This window comes from Otolemur garnettii, unplaced genomic scaffold (assembly GCF_000181295.1).
Source record: "Otolemur garnettii isolate 467f Iridium unplaced genomic scaffold, OtoGar3 scaffold00202, whole genome shotgun sequence".
Lineage (NCBI taxonomy): Eukaryota > Metazoa > Chordata > Mammalia > Primates > Galagidae > Otolemur > Otolemur garnettii.
In genome coordinates, this window is record NW_003852597.1 from 1,843,875 (window position 1) to 1,852,958 (window position 9,084).

The window sequence follows — 9,084 nt, forward strand, 5'->3', positions numbered from 1 at the left end:
GGCTCAAACCCAGCCCCGGCCAGAAAAAGAAAAAGAAAACTAGAAAAACTGATGCAAGAGGATCTCTTGAGCCCAAGAGTTTGAGGTTGCTGTGAGCTGTGATACCTACCATAGCACTCTATGGAGGGCAATACAGTGAGACTGTCTCAAAAACAAGCAAACAATCAAAAAAAAAAAAGTCTCTTTTACCTGTTTTAGGACTATTGTGTGGTTTTTCTTCATTTTTCTTAGGAGATTTGCATATTTATTTTTCCTAGTTTTCCCTCCTTTATCACTGATTGTAGCTGCACAAATTCAAGGGAATTTTCAATTGTTCCTCTACCCTCCTTGTCTTCCTCCTCCCCTTGGCCACATGCATGCTTTCATGGTGATGGGGATCAGGTTTCAGGATAGGGAACAAGGACCTTGCTAACCTAGAACTCCCAAAAAGGGCAGTGGTGGATCCTGGAACTTATAAGGATCACAGCCAGGCCTACAACTTTCCCCAATATCACTCTCATCTCAATCTCTACCACATCACCATACCTTTCAATAAAATTCTGCCATATTCACTGATGATTTCAGCATCTGTCTTATATTCCATACAAACCAATTCATGTTCATCATACTCAGACATTTCCACATCCAAATTCTGGCCTCACAGATGACTTATTTCATCTCTACTCCATGTCAGCTGCTCAATTCCACAGCCACATTCTGAAACTTCTCATCACTTTTAAAACACTAATCTCCAGTACTTTCTGAAGACAACTTTCTAATGCTTGATTATCTCTTTCCCTCTTTAGTTTTCTTCACTCCTAAGACCCTGACTTCTATTCCTACTTCTAGTCTATTATCATCCAACTCTTCAATCTCTCTCTTGCTGGGTCCCTATAACTCCTGCTTCCATTATCTTTTTGTCTCACTTATCAGGAACAACCCAACCAGAGATTAACCTAATCCCACACTTTTGCACTGATATGACCACAAATTTGTGAAAGGCTGGACCCTCAACTTTGCTGAGCAGCTACCCCAAACATTCTCTACTCTATATAAATTCCACCCTTTCTCAGCTCTCTCTAAGCAGGTATTGCTTCTCTCACTTCACAGAAAAAAAACAAGAACATCAGATAGGAATTGCCTCAGCTTCTTGTTTCCTTACCCACAAATCTAGCAGCCCCTTTACCTGTTCTTAAATTTGGCTTCCTTATGCCATACCTATGCCACCAAAGCTGGACTTTCTATCACACTCTGATCCCATTCCTGTCTGTTTCTCCCTAAGCACACAGTCAGGCTCAGATCTCTCCCTGGTGAAAACAAAAAAAAACTCAGCAAAGCCTCTTAGCCATGTACCCCTGTTAGCTACCAGCCTTTCTCTCTATCCCATCATGGTAAAACTTCTAGAAAGAGCAGTAGAGAGATATTCTGCCTTCACTTTCCTATCCCCATTCACATTCCAATATAATGCAATGTGGATTTTACTCCCTGAGATGACTATTACACGCACCTAGTCACACACTATCTGTAGCTCCCTGAAAACGTTGTTCTTACACATTTATTTTTTAATTTTTTTTAAGCAACAAGATAGTTTATTGACAGAGAGAAAGACTGATAAGCATGATGAGCAGAAGAGGGCTAGCTGAAGAGGAGGAAAAAACCTCCAGCAGTGGAGGGGGGAATCCAAGTGAGAAGCCCCCATTCTTCACGTAGTTACACATGCAGTCTTCCTGTCTAAAATGGAAGCCCCTGCCCTATTCCCCAGTCCCTTCCCTCTCTGATTTGCCTGAAAAAATTCATTCTTACACACTTAAGTTTAAGTCTGTATCCTCTGACAAGCCTCCTAACTGCCCAGGTAGACCTGGATTCTTCCTCTGGTGTTCCTGCTCCCTGTGTTCAATGGCTCCACTTGCCTGGTGCCTGCAGAGCCCTTGGAAGCTGAGCAAGGGGCCATAAACAACAGGAAATGTGGGGGTAGGGTGATGGTAGAGGTTGGGTGTATGTGTGTGTGTTAATTCTGCAGGTGGCCTGGGCAGAGCCTCATGCTACACCTGGAATAGAATTCAGGGGTTTCTATTCAGAACAGTGGGCCAGTTTGGGGGTCTAGGCTGGCGAGGTGGCCCTTCAGGTGCAGTGTGGTATGACTAGTCAGACTAGCAGCGGTATGGGATGCCTGACCTGCTTGCCCTGGCCTAGGGGGTATAAGGGCAAGGTGGGGCAGGCTCCAGCAGACAGGCCCCAGCCCGCCAGCCCTGCCAGAACCCCAGCACAGGAGGCTGCCTCAGGATCAGGTTTCAGCAGGGTGTGTGTGAGTGCGTGAGAAGGAACAGGAGGAGGAGGAGACGGAAGTTTCACTGAGACCTGCCTGTCTTTTTTCCTTAAAGCCTATAGTTTAGGGCCCTAGGGGAGTACATGCTGAGGGGAGATCTGACCCCTATACCTCTCACAGCAGGGCTAGAACTCCAGAGCCATCAGGCTGTCCTGCTCACAGGCCAAAGACTGAGGAGGGCTATGACTAGGCAGAAGGGTCAGTCTGACCAGCCATTAACAGCAACCTTGGACCCTCCTAAGGGATCCTCTAGTTCGTTTAATGCTCAACAATGTGGCTAAGGTGCAGCATAGAAGAGGAATATCCCCAAGCCTGGCTTACTGACTTAAACCATTTTCTATGGTTCAGAACATCCAGCCTGTATCCAGAGACTGGATAAAGGAAAGCGGACTGGGTCTTATTAAGGAGCAGAGAGTAGCTCTAACTAAGGAAGGCGCTTCTTTCTAGTTCCTACCAACCCAACTGAAAAAGGTACCTTCAGATGTGGGTTTATTGGACTAGGGCAGCAGACAGCTTTTTATCTGTGTCTGTTTGGCTGGGTGGCCAGCCTTCTAGCCACTTCTCCCAGCAACTGTAAGGAGTGCAAGCAGCCCAGGAGACAAAGAAAAGCAGACCCAAGTGGGAGTTCTTAGCCAGGGACCAGAGAACATCAGTCTGGCAGACTTAGCCATAGGTCTTGCCCCTCAAAAGTGAGAATGTCATCCAATGGGATAAAAGCCACAGATCTAGCTTCCTAAAACCTCCACTGGGAGGTGGTGGGATGAACACTACAGAGGGAGATGGGATTTCTAGAATCTACTTGCTCTTGCCTTGGATCTAGCTGCTGTAGTCCTACCACGAAGGGGCTTCCATCCAAGCAAGATGAACACTTTCTAAATGCCTTGTCAAACTTCCACCTTGGGGCATTTCCCTTGATGACCACTGATAGATCCCATGGGAGACTCCCGGGGGATCAGCTCCCATAGGAAAGAAGGAGTCAAAAGAGAAAAGCTGCTAAGTCTGCAGGGCAGGTTGCCATAAGTCCTGAGAGAGGCAGCCCAGAGGTAAAGGGACAAACAGCAAGGTGCCAACCAACAAGTACAATTCCAAGCACACACGGAAACTCCTGACTCCATATCCCAGGTGGGCCTGGATGGAGCTGGAAAATGCAGTTCCATCCGACAACTGCTTGCCTACTCAGTGCTAGGTCCTCTGCCAAGTACCAGCTGGGAACATAAAGGCAAATTAGCCCTCATGCTTTCCTCAAGAAGCTAATAGTATAGCCAGGTATAAAAAATCATGGGAAAACTCATCTCTACAACCTATATTATGGAATACAAAGGGGTACAAAGGTCAAAGATCAATTTGGGGGCACAGGAAAGACTTCTTGAAGGAAATAACAAGACTGAGCTGAGCCTTGAAAGACAAATGAATATGTGCCTAGCAGAGAATGTTGGGAAAGGCAGACAGCCAAAGGCACAGGAGAGAAGTGAACCATAAGCAACTGTCTCTTCAAGATGACGGTATATATTGCTGAGGCTGGAGAGACGGAAGAATGCTCACCGCGGGCAGAGGAGCTTCAGGCTGGCACCCCTCCCCCACTGACTCTGCCCTTGATTCCCACCCAGGCAGGTAGGGCAATGTGTGAGGAAGGAGTGGGCAAGTGCATTCTGATGGGGTGTAAATAAAGCAGCTGAGATGCAATGCTGCACAGAAGGGAAAGGCTAGGAAGGGCATGCATCAGCACTACAGGGCTGGCCTGGCGCCTGAGGCCACGTCAGGGCCAATTTCAAGCTGGATCATCACTGGTAACTTTAGGCACCAGTTCATACTCTTTCTTGTTGGCACCCTGCAGTGGATATCTGCATCTTTTCCCCTTTCTTCTGTAATAGCATCCTGTTTTCCATGCCACATGGTCCTGCCTAAACTCACGGACACCAGTGCTGCACACTGACCCCTCAGTAAGTGGCTCAAGATGGGCACCTGACCTAAGTGGGATACATCAAGGCTTTTTCTAGGATGTCATACTTGGACACTGGGAAATGTAGGAGTCTCTCTTTTTCTCTAAAATAGTGAGCTACAAAAAACATGTAAGTCTACAACAGGATCAGGCACACCATAGCTTCTAGGCCAGCAGCCTGTTTCTAGAAATAAAGGTTTTTTGGAACACAGCCATACCTATTCATTTATACGATATGTGGCTGCTTTCATTCAACAATAGCAGAGCTGAGTAATTGTGACAGAGACTCTATGACCCACAAAGCTGGAAATTTCTATCTGGCTCTTTAAGAGAAAAGCGTGCCAACCCTGGGCCTAGAACTGCTGGAGATATCTGTGGCTGTATGGAAAATGGGTATGGTCAAACCCAGAGGCTGGCAGAGCCAAGATTCAGAGAGAAAGACATTGTTTGAGTCCTAAATTCAGGTAGGCCTGAAGATATTTCAGGTCCTAAACTTAAGAGTTAGGGGAACTAATAAATTTCATTTTTGCTTTCTTTTATTTTGTATTATTTCTTATGTTTTTGTTTTTAAAAAATATGGAACGCTTCATGAATTTGCGTGTCATCCTTGTGCCGGGGCCATGCTCATCTTCTCTGTATTATTCCAATTCTAGTGTATGTGCTGCCAAAGCAAGCACCATTTTTGTTTTTTTTTTTTTTTTTGGCAGGGGCTGGGTTTGAACCCGCCACCTCCTGTGTATGGAGCCGGAGCCCTACTCCTTTGAGCCACAGGTGCTGCCCTACTTTTGCTTTAATCAGTATGATATGGGCTTCTACCAACTGCAACTGCTACCCAGAGGATCACGTTTAAGCTTTTTAGTCTGGTTTACAAAGATCCCGTCTGCCTCTCTGGCCTTAGATGGCTCTCCCTTCTCCTCCTTTTCCCTATGCCCTAGCCAGATCCAATTGCCTTCTAGAATCTGCCAGGCTCTTAAAGCCTCTCTGCCTCCACACCACTGTTCCCTTTGCCTGGTATTCCCTTCCTCTTCTCAATCATGTGCTGAATGTCTTCAAGACCCAACTCCAGCATCTCTATGCTTCTGAAGTCTTCCCTGAGTCACACAGAGCTGACCAAGCCCTCCTCCAAGTCACCAATGTTCTTTGTGCACACCAACCTCTTGGCAGTAACCATATGCTAATATCATTGCCTGGCTCCCCATAAAACTATGCCACCCCTAGCACATAGCCAAGCACACAGCAGGTACTCAGTAAATGCCTGTGGGCTGCAAGAGGGAGGAGCAACTTGGGGTGATAGCCTCCACTATGTGGATCTTCCAGGGCCAATCCAATCCAGGCCAAATTCCTGCTCACCTGTGAGGTCTGGGGGCTGCTTTTGTGTAGCTCCTAATGGACATTCTGATCTCCCTGCTCCAAAGTGCCAGGTTTCCAGTGATGTCTCCATTGTTCACAACCACCGCCCCTGCCCCCGTCCAAAATACTGCCAGCTCCTGCCTCTCTGCCTGCTTAGGGACTATGGCCACTTCTGTGTCCAGACAGGCTGGAGCCACATGCATGACATGTATGACAGGCAGGGAGGTCTGTGCTGAAGGAGGAGAGGACAGACTGAGCCAGAGGCCCTAGAGGGGGCAGTGCTTGGGATCCTGCTGACAGGCCCCACTGTCTCTCTTGACAGCCTGTGGAGGAAGAAGGGAGGGGAGCTGGGGAAGTGGGGAAGAGCAAGTATGAGGTAGGCACTCCTCCCTCAGAGGGAGCCTGGATAATGGCCAGATTGTCTGCAGGGCTAAGGCACCATGCCTTTGGTCTCCAGTGGCCACCATCCTTTCTTCTCCCTAATGTGTGCTAAGCCCTAGCTTTTTTTCTTTTTTGAGACAGAATCTTACTCTGTTGCCCTGGGTAGGGGGGCTATGTCATCATAGCTTATAGCAATCTCAAATGTCTGGGCTCAAGCAATCCTCCTGCCTCAGCCTCCAGAGTAGCTGGGACTACAGGCATCTGCCACAATGCCCAGCTAGTTTTTCTGTTTTTGTAGAGACAATGTCTCACTCTTGCTCAGGCTGGTCTCCAAGTCCTGAGCTCAAGAGATCCTCTAGCCTTGGCCTCCCAGAGTGCTAAGATTACAGGCATGAGCCACCAGGCCTGGCCTAACCCTAGCTTATGCTAGTCTTTGGGAATATGACAATAAAGAACCCAGAGTCCCTGCCTTTGGGGATAATGGGTGATTCAGGCAGGCAGAGAGGCAGCTGTGAAACATATGACCATGCCATAATGACAATGGTAGTAACAGCAGCAAACATTTACCAAGCTCTACTGCATTCCCGGCACTGCTCTAAGTGTTCTCTGTGCATTATCTTATTTAATCCTCACCATGACCTCATGGATCAGCACTATTTATAGCCACATTCCTATTTACCACATTGCTTTTGGGAATTCATGAAAGTCACTGCTCCTTAGGGGAATATACCACTGGGGATGGGGAGAGGACAGAGTTGGGAAGGGAAAGCAGTGAGAAAGTGTTCAAGAAAGATCACACAACTGCTAGAGAAACTTGGTCATGAAGAGAGGACATGGGACAGAAGCCAGAGAGTGAAGTGGAAGGGAAGAACTGAGCGTGTTTGTATCCCTACAGGAAGGAGATGGAAGCCCCAGAGGAGGGAAAGGATGGCTCCAGAGTACCTGGGTCCAGAGAGGAGGAACACAGAAGGCAGTTTCCCCCTTTGCCCTGGAAAAAAGGGGTAGGAGGTGACCCGGCTACTCTGATAGGTGCATTTAGAGGTTGGGAGAACCTGAGAGAATGCTTGACAGATAGACTCTTTTCTCTGGGAAATCTCTGGGAATGGGGATTTAGGGGTTATGGGTGTAGACTATAGTTACTTATGAGTGATAAAGTTTGGAAGAATCACTATGGTCAGTGAACCAGGAACAAGGATTGCTGAGCCACTTGCAGAGGCTGGAGACCCTAAAACCGCAGTGGTGCCAAAGCTATGTTTGTGTGTTGCCAAAACAATGATGTCAACTGGCCAAGAAGCAGAAGCAGAGAATGTGGTTGGATGGACCCAACCAACTTTGGGCACTGCTATAGCAGGAGAGTGATGGAACTCAAAGGGGTGGTGAGAATCCAGTGATACCCAGACCACAGAGCAGAAGTGGCTTTGCTGGTGAGGAAAGCAAGGGCTGAGCTAATAACACTGATTAAGCTGAAACCTAGGAGGCCTTCTCTTTCCTCTTTTAGTCTCCCAGGTCCTCACATTCTACAAAAAGAAACATCTATTTTGAGTGGCACCTGTAGCTCAGTGGGTAGGGCACCAGCTATATACACTGAGGCTGGTGGGTTTGAACCTGGCCAGGGCCAGCTAAAACAATGACCCCCGCAACAACAACAACAATAAAAAAAAAAAAAATCCAAGCGTTGTAGCAGACACCTATAGTCCCAGCTACTTGGGAGGCTAAGGCAAGAGAATTGCTTAAGCCCAAGAGTTTGAGATTGCCGAGAGCTGTGATGCCATAGCCCTCTACCCAGGGCAACAACTTGAGACTGTGTCTCAAAAAAAAAAAAAAAAAGAAAGAAAAGAAAAGAAAAGAAAAGAAAAGAAAAGAAAAAAAGAGAAACACCTATTTTACAAACAAATCTCTCTCTTTTGCCAATTGGATGCTGTCCCCTAGAGTCATTCTTGACTCATCTCTTTTTCTTGGCTGCCTCTCATAATTGCTAAACATCTTCTAAGTCCACCCACTTACCTATGTCCACCACTATCATCCAGGTCCAAATCACCACTCCTGGACCTCAACAGTCAGTGAGCAGTTTCCAAGCCAGCTTTTCTCTCAGAGAGGCCAGAGTGATGGCCTAAATTGTCCACCACAGCGTACTGTGCCCCTCCTCTGATGAGAACATTCCCCCTGCCTCTGAATAAAGCCCAACCATGGGTCACGAGGCCTCACCTACCTCTTACCTCATCCCAGGACCTCCACCTTACTCACCCTGCTACAATATTCTGCAGTCCTTGAATACAAGCTTTTTCCTAAGTCTGGACCAGATCCATGCTGCATCTTTCCAAGACTGGCTCTTTATTTTCATTCAGATCTTTGTTCAAACATTACCTCCCCAGAGAAGCCTTCACCGACTCTTCTGTCTAAAGTGGGTTTCCTCCTCCAGTTATTCTCTGTCATCTCATATTATTTTCTCCATAAGCATTTATCGCTATTTGTGCATTTCTCCCATTTTCTCACATGCATGCATTTGTATTACATGGAGAAAGAATGCAAGGCAAGCTCTGTGTGAACAGTGAGCTGCCTACTCTGTTCCCTGGCATGTCCTCCCACACTCAGAATTGTGCCTGGCATAATAGGTGCTGAATAAATATTTGCTAAGTGATATCAGAGATCTGCCTCCCACCAAATCTCAAAGTCACCATACCTGTTCTACTTCCTCTTCCTTCCTTCTTGATAAAACTTAGTAAATGGCCACTCTTCTCTCAAAGATCAATTTTTCTGCAAGGCTAGGGTCTTTCCATCTAATTCAGAGAAAAGACTGAAGCCCTTACAATGGCCTACAAGGCTGTCCATGGTCTCCAACTTGCTCTCTGATCCCATCTCCTGATACTTTCCTGCTCTTGGTCTGCAGCCATACTCTTTGCTGCCTTACGGCTATTACTTCTGCTTGAAATACTCTCCCTCCAGACAGTCGTCTGGCCCATCCCCTCACCTCCCTCCAGTCTCTGCTCAGTCTTACCTTTCCCAGGGGGGTTCTCCTGACCATCCTATTTAATACTGCAACCTGGATCCATCACGTTGCCATATTCTTTTTCCTTTTCTTTCTTTCTTTCTTTCTTTTTTTTTTTTTTTT

At 46.9% G+C, this 9,084-nt stretch overlaps 1 protein-coding gene and 1 non-coding gene across 3 annotated transcripts in view; both read right to left on the bottom strand.

Moving 5' to 3' along the window:
• ST3GAL3 (ST3 beta-galactoside alpha-2,3-sialyltransferase 3) overlaps window positions 1–9,084 on the bottom strand; it is a 152,577-nt gene that overhangs the window by 40,715 nt on the left and 102,778 nt on the right. The window lies entirely within an intron of this gene.
• LOC111721914 lies at window positions 4,815–4,921 on the bottom strand. Its single transcript, XR_002770901.1, has one exon. It is a non-coding gene; the product is annotated as a U6 spliceosomal RNA (small nuclear RNA).